The sequence below is a fragment of the Chlorocebus sabaeus genome, chromosome 4 (genome assembly GCF_047675955.1).
Source record: "Chlorocebus sabaeus isolate Y175 chromosome 4, mChlSab1.0.hap1, whole genome shotgun sequence".
NCBI classification, from domain to species: Eukaryota; Metazoa; Chordata; class Mammalia; order Primates; family Cercopithecidae; genus Chlorocebus; species Chlorocebus sabaeus.
The window spans coordinates 49,472,836-49,486,151 of NC_132907.1; positions in this window are offsets into that span (position 1 = coordinate 49,472,836).

Sequence of the window (13,316 nt, forward strand, 5' to 3'; positions counted from 1 at the left end):
CACCATGCACCTGGAAAAGCCACAGACACTCAATGCCAGTCCGTGAAAGCAGCCAGGAGGGAGGCTGTCTCCTGCAAATCCACAGGGGCAGAGCTGCCCAAGACCGTGGGAACCCACCTCTTGCATCAGCATAACCTGGATGTGAGGCATACAGTCAAAGGAGATCATTTTGGAGCTTTAAGATTTGACTGCCCTGCTGGATTTTGGACTTGCATGGGCCCTGTATCCCCTGTGTTTTGACCGATTTCTCCCATTTGGAATGACTGTATTTATCCAATGCCTGTACCCCCATTGTATCTGGGAAGTAACTAGCTTGCTTTTGATTTTACAGACTCATAAGTGGAAGGGACTTGCCTTGTCTCAGATGGGACTTTGGACTGTGGACTTCTGGCTTAATGCTGAAATGAGTTAAGATTTTGGGGGACTGTTGGGAAGGCATGATTGCTGTTGAAATGTGAGGACATGAGATTTGGAAGGGTCAGGGGCAGAATGATATGATTTTGCTGTGTCTCCACCCAAATCTCAACTTGAATTTTATCTCCCAGAATTCCCACATGTGTGGAAGGGACCCAGGGGGAGGTAGTTGAATCATGGGGGCCAGTCTTTCCTGTGCTATTCTCATGATCGTGAATAAGTCTCACAAGATCTGATGGTTTTATCAGGAGTTTCTGCTTTTGCTTCTTCCTCATTTTTCTCTTGCTGCTGCCATGTAAGAGGTGCCTTTCTCCTCCCAGCCTGATTCTGAGGCCTCCCAGCCATGTAGAAACTGTAAGTCCAATTAAACCTCTTTTTGTTCCCAGTTTTGGGTATGTCTTTATCAGCAACATAAAAACAAACTAATACAACCGTATAATTGAATGTCCAAGTCAGAAAACATTTGAAAGTGAAAGGGGTCTCTATTAATGTTTGTCTTCGAAGAACAAGCATAAACTGGAACTGTGCCAGGCAAACTATAACTTTTCACCCTGCATGTTGCTTCTGTATCTCATCAGTGATCAACTCAAACTGAGCACAGTCTCCACCAATGCTTGTAAATTAATTAACCAATCAGTGAGAATAATTTGTAAATTAGCTTTCTCTAACAGCAGTGACCTGTGTTTTTGTGAGCCTCCTATTGAGGAATAGCCTTAGGCAAAATTGATGGAGGAAACTTAGGTTGGACATCCCTTCAGTAATTTGTTAGTGTTCTATTCAATTCAAATTGAATTCGCTGCCGCAAATGCCCAGAGTTGATGCTTTACAGTTGTTGTTCCCTATTTTCTTATCTTTGAACAGAAAAAGGTACCTGTTCTAAAAATGTTGACATAGTTGGATCTTCCTGTTCCAGTGGAACACTGGGAAAGATGGGGAAGATAAGTCCAAAGAGACATGAAAATTTAACCGTTGTCTAAATGTTTGAAGACTCCAAGCCCTCCCATATCTTTTTATTTTATCATTTCTTTGCAAATTCATATAATGACTGAAGGGAATTCTTGGGATTTTGGGAAAATCTCACAAGAAAACACTGTGACTTTGCCATTTCTCTTCAGATGTATCTTAAAATACCTAATAGAAATCTATTGCATTCTCTGCCTCAAATAAAACCACTCCCCACAAGCTAACCCCCTTTTTTGATTATGATTCTCACAACCTCTACTCATATCATCCTCACTATATTTTTCCTCATTCCTCAAGTCAGCCCCAATCTTAACATTCTTCAAAGGCCTCTACGACCTTCATTCTTTGGCCCTTGACACCTTCTACAGCTCCCATTTTGGGGAGTACTATTCGGTTAAATATCTTCAGTAGCTCCATCTAATATTGGTGATTCCACCCCTTAATGCTTAAATAATTTAAAATATACACTGCACTGTATGCTTGGATAAAGTGGGTTGTACTGTTCATGGATGAGTTTACATACTTAAATGTCTCTCTGACTAGATTAAAAAGTCTTCAAGAGGAACAAGTTATGTATTTCACAACGTTAAGCACAGAGGAAAAAGTCAAAACATAAGGAAGTGGTGACTGAATAGAAAGCCATTCAGTTAGACATCTTTGGTATTTCTATTCTCTTGAGGTTGTCTTAAATCCACTCCTTTTCACACTCTTTGACAATCCCTGACCGAATCTACTTATTTTATGTGAAGCAGTATGGAATAGTGGTTAAGAGTTTGGACTCTGGAGCCAGGGTGTGTGTCTTCTTTAGAATAGTAGCTCCACTGCTTCCTACATGGGTCATTTTAGCAAGTTATTCAACCTTTCTGAGCCTAAATTTCCTCGTCTACAGAATGGAGATAATGAACACAAGGATGTAACTCCCTCATAATATTCCTGAAAGTATTAAATGACCTGCCCTCTAAGTGTGAATGCTTATAATCATGAAGCATTATTTGTTAATACACTTAAGACACTCAATTCTCTACCTCCCGAAAATCTCCTCTTCTGAATTCCAGGTACATCCATCTACCCACACTTTTTTCACCTGGATGTTTCATAATTACTTAAATATGTCCAAAACTGACCTCTATATTTTTACCTCCAAACTTATTGCTCCTATTTTAGTATCACCATGGCCTAGTTACCTGCCTTAGTCGTTTGGGCCTACTATAAGAAAATACCTTAGACTGGGTAACTTATAAACAACAGAAATGTAATTTTTTACAGTTCAGGAGGAGGCTGAGAAGTCCAAGATCAAGGCACCAGCAGATTCAGCATCTGTTTAGGGCTCATTGCTAATGGACAGTGCCTTCTAGTTGTTTCCCCTCATAGCAGAAGGCAAAAAGACTCCCTCCAGCCTTTTTGATAAGGGTGATAATCACATTCATGAGGGTAGAGCCCTTATGACTTAATCACTTCTCACAGGTCCCACTACTTACTATAAGGGTGATAATCACACTCACAGGTCCCACTACTTACTTTGATAAGGGTGATAATCACATTCATGAGGGTAGAGCCCTTATGACTTAATCACTTCTCACAGGTCCCACTACTTACTATAATCACCTTGGGGGTTAGGTGAATTCTGGGGAGACACATACATTCAGACCACAGCAGTGCCCAAACCATAAATGTGAAAATTATGCTCACATTTCCTTTCCTTTAAACGTATACATTCAACAATTCAACTAGTGTTACCAGCTTCACACCATTAATATTTTTTGAATCTGCTTTCTCTATTTCAAGATAAGCTCTTTGATCAAAAACCCTTTCCAAAGTTAAATCTATGTAGATAGTCTTTTGTTTCTTTTTCACCATCACAGATTATCTTTATTCTGTAATAGCAGTAAATCTCCTTTGAGGGTGAATAAGCAGAGATGACTGAAAAAACACAAAATTCATATCTTTCTTTTCTCCCTCTCACACAGTAAAAAGTACAATGCCTTCATAAAACAGTTGATTTTCTTGAGTCACCATATTGCTTCCCATCAATCACGCCAAGTCTATTCATTCCATTGGTCACTAAGCAGTCAAAAGTAATAGGAAAGTCAAAGGAGATGGGAAAATAGCATGTCAAATATTTATTGTAATATATAGTGTCACTTTACCCATCTTTTCCTGAGATTAGGTGGACAAGTCTGAGCAGAAGAATATCTTCCTCATTTCTCAGTCATGAAATGTGAAGGGCTTGAATCAAGTTTTGATATATGTTGAAGCCACTGCTTGAACTTCAAGGCCTTTGTAAGTGAGAACAGTTTTTGTTTTTTTCATTTTTTGGTTTGTTTTTGTTTGTTTGTTTGTTTGTTTCTTTTTGAGGGCATCAGGCCTATTTTGTCCTTTTATTAGATGTACCTAACATTCTTTGTTTCTTCTCTTTTTCACTTTGAGGAAGGTGGGAGCAGTGTAGTGTTTCTGAGTGATGAATTCATGTCTTGTTAAAGTGCAAGTCAAATATGTATAAACACATACACCACCTGCAGACATTACCACATTAGCAGACATTATATTTGTCCCTCTTTATTCTCCTATCCATCATTTACCCTTTAGCTATAGAGGAAATGAACGCCCAATGCAAAGGAGCAAGATCTTTCATGTTAAGTAAATATGTTTCAAGGAAATAAAAAAAGTTATTCTGTTCACTTGTTCCTCTGAGAAAGTTCAGATTGTGTGTAGGTATGTAAAAGACATTATTGGTATAGTGATATTTTTCTTCTTCTGTGTATGTGGAAGGAAAAGAAGAATGTTCAGTAAGAACAATTTTGAAGTATTTTACTCTGGTATCAATGTGTGAAATGACTTAGCAATTCAAACCAATCCTTTTTTCATCTACTGTTGTTATTAAGGTATATTTGTATGTAAAAATTAATTTACAGCTTAGTTAATATATTTTTTAATGTCTGATGGCATATGTAACTCACGTTTTTCTAAAAGTCATCCATATTGCCATTGCAACAATCAAATCTTAATTCTATGGAAGTGTTATTTATAATTGTTTATATTCTGGCCATTAAAATGACTTTGAAATTACATTAATAAAAGCATCAAATCATTGACACTATACTAGACCAGGCAGGGGGATGGTTACAGAGAAATACAAAATAAATAAAATAAAATATTTCCTGTAATGTAATAACAATTAGTTGGGAAGACAAAAGGAAATATATCCATGTGGAAAAAAAAAATGTTTGCAAATCAACATATCAACAAGTAGACATCAATTTAATGTTAGAAATTTTGTTGACTTAATAAATATTTCTGTACTGATTTTCTAAATGTAAGACCATGTTATGATTTTTGAGATGTTTCATTTAAGCATTTATATAACTATTTTGAATTTTATTATAGCAAATAGGTCTTAACAGATCTTAATTCTATCTCACTTTATGTCTTAGTTGAGTCCTCTGACACATTATCATAGACTTGGTAGCTTATAAACAGCAGAAACTTATTCCACAAATTTCTGGAGGCTTGAAGTCCTAAATCCAAGTGCCAGCATGATTGGGTTCTGGTGAGAGTCCTCTTCTGGGTTGCAGACTGCCAAGTTCTTGCTGTGTCCTCACAAGGCAAAAGAGAGAAAACAAGTTCTCTTGAGTCTTCTAACAATATTAATCCCCTCTGCGAGGGCTCCACCCTCAGCTCCTCATCTAATCCTAATTACCTCCCAAGGATCCCACCTACTCATACCCTCGCACTAGGAGATAGGGTTTTAACATACGAATTTTGTAGAGATAAAAGCATTCAGTCCATAGCACTTTATCAGCAACTCTATATTGAGTGTCAATTATGCATGAAACATTGTATTAGGTCCCTGCCCTCAGAAAAAGTTTATAATATGAGAAAAACTCTCTGTAACCTGAATTTTATCAGAAATTATTAGAAAATACTGGATCTCAACCTTGGCTATATGTTAGAATCACCAGGGGAGCTGATGCTAAGATCCATCTCCCAGAGATTCTGGCTCAGTTGGTCTCAGGTGTGGTCTGGGCATTGAGATTTTTAAAGATATTTCCACAAGATTTCTGATGCGTAGCCTAAATTAAGAACCATTGCTACAATCCTAGGGAGAAAATTTACCTTCATCTGAAGTAATCATAGAAAACTTCTCAGAGGTGGGGAGTTGTCCATTGACAACCAATCAAACTGGATTTAAAGCTAGAGAGGTGTCAGAAATTTTGATACATCAGAAACATGGACAATTAGGCAAAGAACAATATGAAGGCAAGAAAGTCCAACTTATGTTTGTTGATCAATGAGTAGTACTGCATAGATTGCAGAAACAAAAGTAAATGTGAAGCTAAAACAATTATCCCACTGACCACATATGTGCTATAAATGTATGTGCCATAATATTTCTTCTGATAGTCACCTTTACCTCTGCAGATATAGGTAATATGTTATCCAAACTTCAGCATGGTACCTCTATGGTAGACTACATAGATGACCATAATCATTCACTTTTACCTATAACTGCTCTATTTCCCAAGTCCTACCATTAAAAATTTAGTGTCTCTTATTTCTTCTCTTTAATCTTTTGAATTCCTTTGGCCAATAAAATGCAGTGGGAGTCAGGAGAGGTAAGATACAAGCCTGGGTTTCAAAAGTCTTTGAATACTTCCACTCTTTTTCTATTTTGGAACCCTGTCGAGATACAATATATGAAAACCAAAATTATCTGCTGAAAAAATAATAAAGCATATTAAGCAGAGACATGATATCCCATTTGAGGCCTTTCTAGACCAGTTAGCTTCCAGCTGACTTGGCAGTTAATCAGGACTGTATAAACGAGCCCACCCAAGACTAGAAGCGGCATCCAGCTAACCCAGTTGAAACTGCCACCCTATAGAATTGTATTCTAAAGAGATGGTTTCTATTTAATCGACTAAAATTTAGGGTCATTTGTTTTACACAAACGCTAACTGATATAATCTCACTTTCCCAGCTACGATAGCTGATCCAAGGGTACACCAAGCTGGTCAGTATGACTTCTTACTCAAAACATTTTCCACTGGAATGAGAAAGACACACTCTACCTTAGGCTACCACACTGGTAGTATATGAGCACAGAACTTTGTTCCTATACCATTGAAAGCCATCTGCAAGAAAAAAATGAATGACACTTAAATACAAGGAAGTACTAACAAGACCCAGCAAGAGTGAGTAGGTCCTTTTTGACAGTCTAACCGTACATGATTCAAAGTTTGCTTAAGATCAGGTCCACCTTGGCTCCTTAGTGGACTTTTGTTCTAAATCAAAACATTCCTCTGTTTGATTTAAACTAGTTCTTGTTGGGATTCTGTTACTTGCAATTGAAAATGCCCTTACCCAAACTGTTTAGCCAATCAGGAGGAAACAAAATCAAAAGTGGATGAAATACTAGTCACCATTCAATACAGCTGTTCAAAGCAATACACTTTTGTTTAGGATCCAGTAGGTTAGGTCAGAAAATGGGAATGTAATCTTATCCTTGAAGGTTTTGTATTCTAGTACAGAAGACAGACTGGTCTACTTATAAGTAAAGCAACTGGGGAACAAAATATGTAGGAAGGCTACCTAATCTAACAGGGACAAGGCAGGATCTCAGTGTTGTAGCTTTGAGAGGAAAACATGGCTCAATTCAAATGAAGAGACTGAAGAAAGCATTCTAGTTAATAAATCATGACATGCTCACTCCTGTAATCCCAGTACTTTGGGTGGCCGAGGCAGGCAGATGAATTAAGGCCAAGAGTTGGAGATCAGCCTGGCCAGTATGGCAAAACCCTACATCTACAAAAAATGCACAAAAAATTAGCCAGGGGTGGTGGCACATTCCTGTAATCCCAGTTACTTAGGAGGCTGAGGCAGGAAAGTTGCTTGAACCCGGGAGAAGAGGTTACAGTGAGCTGAAATCAGGTCACTGTACTCCAGCCTGGGCGACAGAGCAAGACTCTGTTTCAAAAAAAAAAAGAAAAGAAAAAAAAAAAAAAAGAAATAAAAAACCACAAATCATTACATCATTACATAGCTTTATCTCCATCAAAGTATATTCTTAATTGGGTTGCTAATACTCCCACACCTGCAAAGTTGTTTTTAAAAAAATAAAAATAAAAAAGTGAAGAGAGAAAAAAAACGAAGCTAACATTTTAAAATATATGCTATATTTCAGAAACTGTATAAGACACTTTACATATTATCTTTTTTAAACATATATAAAGCAGTATATTGCATTGTATTTTTGCAACAATCGTGTGAAATAGAGGATATTATATTACAATTTATTATATCATGTGTTGTATGACAAAAATCAGCTACAGAAGAGATAATTAAGTTTGGATATTTTCCTTGGAAGAGTTCAAATATATTTCAAAGACACAATTCTGGTATGTAATGTATACTATTTTGAAAAATAATTGAGAGATATTTTTCTGTCATTAACATTATTGACTGAAATTGACCAATTTGTAATGTATTTGTAATTTTATAGATATACAAGTTATTATTGCCTTAAGACTTCAGGAAAAGTTTGTGTTACATTTATGATTACAACTTAAGAGTCTTGTCACTGTTTCCTGCAATATAACTGCAGAGAAGTATTTTCCAGGCATTAATAATACCACAATGAGATAAGATGAAATTGCAATGCATAAATTATTCCTTAGATTGAATGTTAAAGTTTTCTGACTCTCAGTGGGATTTCCTGAGTTTATCTTTAGAATTTATTTTCTTTTTTTTTTTTTTTTTTAAATTTATTTATTATTATTAAACTTCAAGTTGTAGGGTACATGTGCACAACGTGCAGGTTTGCTACATATGTATACTTGTGCCATGTTGGTGTGCTGCACCCATCAACTCGTCATTTACATCAGGTATAACTCCCAATGCAATCCCTCCCCTCTCCCCCCTCCCCATGATAGGCCCCGGTGTGTGATGTTCCCCTTCCCGAGTCCAAGTGATCTCATTGTTCAGTTCCCACCTATGAGTGAGAACATGCGGTGTTTGGTTTTCTGTTCTTGTGATAGTTTGCTAAGAATGATGGTTTCCAGCTGCATCCATGTCCCTACAAAGGACACAAACTCATCCTTTTTTATGGCTGCATAGTATTCCATGGTGTATATGTGCCACATTTTCTTAATCCAGTCTGTCACTGATGGACATTTGGGTTGATTCCAAGTCTTTGCTATTGTGAATAGTGCTGCAATAAACATACGTGTGCATGTGTCCTTATAGCAGCATAATTTATAATCCTTTGGGTATATACCATTTGTAAACTTTACTTTCTTCCCCATTTGCTTATGAAATTTTCAAAAGAACAGTATAATCTGTTCTTTTAGCCATTATATATAATGTCTTACAATATTTGAGTAGATTGTCATATTGCTTGCTACAATCAACTCAGGAAAGATTGATAGTGCAGAAGAATAGAGATAACTAAGAGGGAAAATAGTCTTTCAAAAAGTGAAGGGAGATGGAAACATGAGGGCCAGTGGAACTAATTTATGATAGGTGATGTTTTTCATTGTAATAGATGGAAAAAAAAAAAGAAATGATAGATGCAGATACTGTTGTTAGTGATGCAGTTGCTGTTGTTAATCTTGTAGTGGTGATGATGATGATGGTGATGACTGATGTTGCTGAGGGTGACCTGGAAATATAAAAGTTACATACAGGATTTAGTAAAGCAAAGGATGTTCATATGCAGACATAATGAGGTGAGTACACGCACACAAAATAGACTAGACACTATGCCCTCTGTCTTTCTAATTTCAAAATGTACTACCTTGGCCAGGCATGGTGGCTCACGCCTGTAATCCCAGCACTTTGGGAGGCCGAGACGGGCGGATCACAAGGTCAGGAGATCTAGACCATCCTGGCTAACACGGTGAAACCCCGACTCTACTAAAAATACAAAAAAAAAAAAAAAAAAATAGCCAGGCGTGTTGGCGGGTGCCTCTAGTCCCAGCTACAAGGGAAGTTGAGGCAGGAGAATGGCGTGAACCTGGGGGGCAGAGCTTGCGGTGAGCCGAGATGGCGCCGCTGCACTCCAGGCCTGGGCTACAGAGCGAGACTCCATCTCAAAAAAAAAAAAAAAAAAAAAAAAAGTACTACCTTATGAAAATTTTGCTCTGTGAGACATAGCATCATCCTTCTAACAAATTCACCTTTAATTTCCTAAGCTGCAATGAGTGGGTTCTGTATTTGAAATCAAATGATATGTGCCTGAGACACTTTGGAAACCACTCAATTCAGAGTATACTGTACTCTCTTTTAGCATGTATTACTTGGCCAATACCCATAGTCATTATTTCTATTCTTCTTAGTGGGAGAGTCTAGTTCCCAGCCTATATTAGCCTTCTCTGTCCTGGTATAAGTTACCATTAAGGACACTCTTATTTTTAAACCTAGACACTCAGAAGTTTTACTTCATTGTAGAATTAATAGGAACCAGAAGGTTGGCATGGCTTCCAGCAAAAATAGCAACCTAATAATTAACAGAAGTATATGTCCAGAATAAGGGAAGTGTTATCATTAGCATATTGCTTTCCAATTGGACTACAACAGTGCGGCAACCAGAAATGGTGTGTCTTCCACTAAATGTAAGCACCAAACAAGATTTTCTCTCTTGTTCTGTACTGTTTGTTCTCTACTGCCCAGAGCATTGGTGCTCAATAAATATTCATTGACTGACTGAAAGCCATGTTGTAAGAAAAAACTTATCATGACTGGGACTGTCTCACTTGGAAATTTGGACAAGAACGGTAGAGAAGAGATATCTGTCTTTAAATATCAGAAAAGGAAGCTTATTCCCATTAGCCCAAAAGGGAAGAGTTATAAACTAGAATACTCGATTATTAATTTCCTGTAATCTTCTCACACTCAGAGTATCTAATAATGTTCTTTGTCTCATTAGGAACCTGAATCTTTACACTAAGCCTGTATAACTACATCCGGATGTAGGCTGCCACTTTATGCCTATGAAGTGTCATTTTGAAATAAAACTAATGAGAAAAATAAGTAGATCTTCTTCACAAAAATATTGCTCTAATAGTCCATTGCATCCTGTAGCATTTCTTCCTCAATAGTGAAGGCTGGAAGTTTTAAACTTAATTATTTTCATCCTGCTTATCTGAACCCAAGATGGATATTTATTCAAGTTGATTATCTGGTGCACCACTGCTAACATAATTATGGCTAGAATAGGAGGTTTTGCTCATTCTCTAAACTAAAAATAGCTAAACCAAATGTAGCATTCTTGTTTCAACAGGCAATCTGAGGTCTTTAGGGGTACTTTGAAAATAATACTCATTAAGTCAAGCACTACCTTAATTTAAGAATCTTTTTTTTTCCTTAGGTCTTAGGTCAGTGGTTCTGTGGGATGCCTGTAGAGCCTAGAACTCTATATTTTTAACAAACACTCAGGGTTTAGTAAGTAGGTGGTAGACAATGCCTTAAGTGTAAAGACAATAGAGCTGGGTACTGGATATGAATTTATTATAATTGAGCATTTTCATTTGAGTTAAGAATCTTTTATGGTTAATTATGCTTTACAGAAAAGCCAGTAAAATGTTTCATTGACATTTATAAGTTTATCCTTTAATGTTATAATATACCAAAATGTCATATTATTCAAAATCTACTTCTGTGCAAACACACAAATTATTTTAAGCTTCCCTGCCATGCAACTGTTGATGCAGATATAACTCCTGTGTGTTTCTTCAATAACAGCCACTATATGCTTGACCCATACCTCACAGAGTCAAACCCCACTGGCAAAACCCTCAGCCATTAAAAGCCAAATAAAGTTAGGAGTTATTTATGCAGCCATTCAAGAAAGAAATCAGAAGACATGCAGAAATATTACTCTTGCTATAACTGCAATAGGTTTTTATCTTTTTATTCTTGGGTCCCCAATCTCCTCCTCTCTAACAATGAGTGTCCTTAAAGTAACTAGGCCATACTCTTTTCTTTGTGCTCTTAGCATGTTCTCTTACTTGCATTCTTTCTCTCACTCTACCTTCCTTCATTTTGGGGGCTCCAATTTTTGTACCTTCAAATAACACTATTTAGAAAACTTCAGCTTAAAAAAAATGAGTCATCATAAATGTCCCTGTCTAACAGTTTTGAAGAGAACAGTGGTTTTCCAGCACAGAGGTTGAGATCTGAGAATCGACAGACTGCCTGCTCAAGTGGGTCCCTGATCCCTGAGAAGATTAACGGGGAGACATCACCCACTAAGTACAGACTGACACCTCACACCTCACATGGCTGGGTACACCTCTGAGATGAAGCTTCCAGAGCAAGAATCAGACAGCAACACTTGCTGTTCAGCAATATTCTATCTTCTGCAGCCTCTGCTGCTGATACCCAGTCAAATAGGGTCTGGAGTGGACCTCAAGCAAACTTCAACAGACCTGCAGCTGAGGGTCCTGATTGTTAGAAAGAAAACTAACAAACAGAAAGGACACCCACACCAAAACCCCATCAGTATGTCACCATCACCAAAGACCAAAGGCAGATAAAACCACAGAGATGGGGAAAAAGCAGTGCAGAAAAGCTGGAAATTCAAAAAATCAGAGTGCATCTCCCCCTTCAAAGGAATGCAGCTCTTTGCCAGCAATGGAAAAAAGCTAGACAGAGAATGACTTTGATGAGTTGAGAGAAGAAGGCTTCAGTCGATCAAACTTCTCAGAGCTAAAGGAGGAAATATGTACCCAGCACAAAGAAATGAAAAATCTTGAAAAAAGAATGGAAGAATGGATAACCAAAATAGCCAATGCAGAGAAGTCCATAAAAAGCTGATAGAGATGAAAATCATGACACGAGAACTATAGGACAAATGCACAAGCTTCAGTAACCGACTCGATCAAGTGGAAAAACAAGTATTAGTGATTGAAGATCAAATGAATGAAATGGAATGAGAAGAGAGGTTTAGAGAAAAAGGAGTAAAAAGAAATGAACAAAGCTTCCAAGAAATATGGGATTATGTGAAAAGACCAAATCTACATCTGATTGGTGTGCCTGAAAGTGAAGGGGAAAATGGAACCAAGTTGGAAAACACTCTGCAGGATATTATTCAGAAGAACTTCCCCAGTCTAGCAAGGCAGGCCAACATTCAAATTCAGGAAATACAGAGAATGCCACAAAGATATTCCTTGAGAAGAGCAACTCCAGGACACATATTTGTCAGATTCACCAAAGTTGAAATGAAGGAAAAAATGTTAAGGGCAGCCAGAGAGAAAGGTCAGGTTACCCACAAAGGGAAGCACATCAGATTAACAATGGATCTCTTGGCAGAAACTCTACAAGCCAGAAAAGAGTGGGGGCCAATATTCAATATTCTTAAAGAAAAGAATTTTCTACCCAGAATTTCTTATATAGCCAAATTAAGTTTCGTAAGTGAAGAAGAAATAAAATCCTTTACAGACAAGCAAATGTTTAGAGATTTTGTCACCACCAGGCTTGCCCTACAAGAGATCCTGAAGGAAGCACTAAACATGGAAAGGAACAACAGGTACCAGCCACTGCAAAAACATGCCAAAATGTAAAGACCATTGATGCTAGGAAGAAACTGGATAAACTAATGAGCAAAATAACCAGCTAATATAAAAATGACAGGATCAAGTTCACACATAACAATATTAACCTTAAATGTAAATGGACTAAATGGTCCAATTAAAAGACAGAGACTGGCAAGTTAGATAAAGAGTGAAGACCCATGAGTTTGCTGTATTCAGGAGACCCATCTCACATGCAGAGACACACATAGGCTCAAAATAAAGGGATGGAGGAAGAACGACCAAGCAAATGGAAACAAAAAAAGGCAAGGGTTGCAATCCTAGTCTCTGATAAAACAGACTTTAAACCAAAAAAGATCAAAAGAGACAAACAAGGCCATTACATAATGGTAAAGGGATCAATTCAACAAT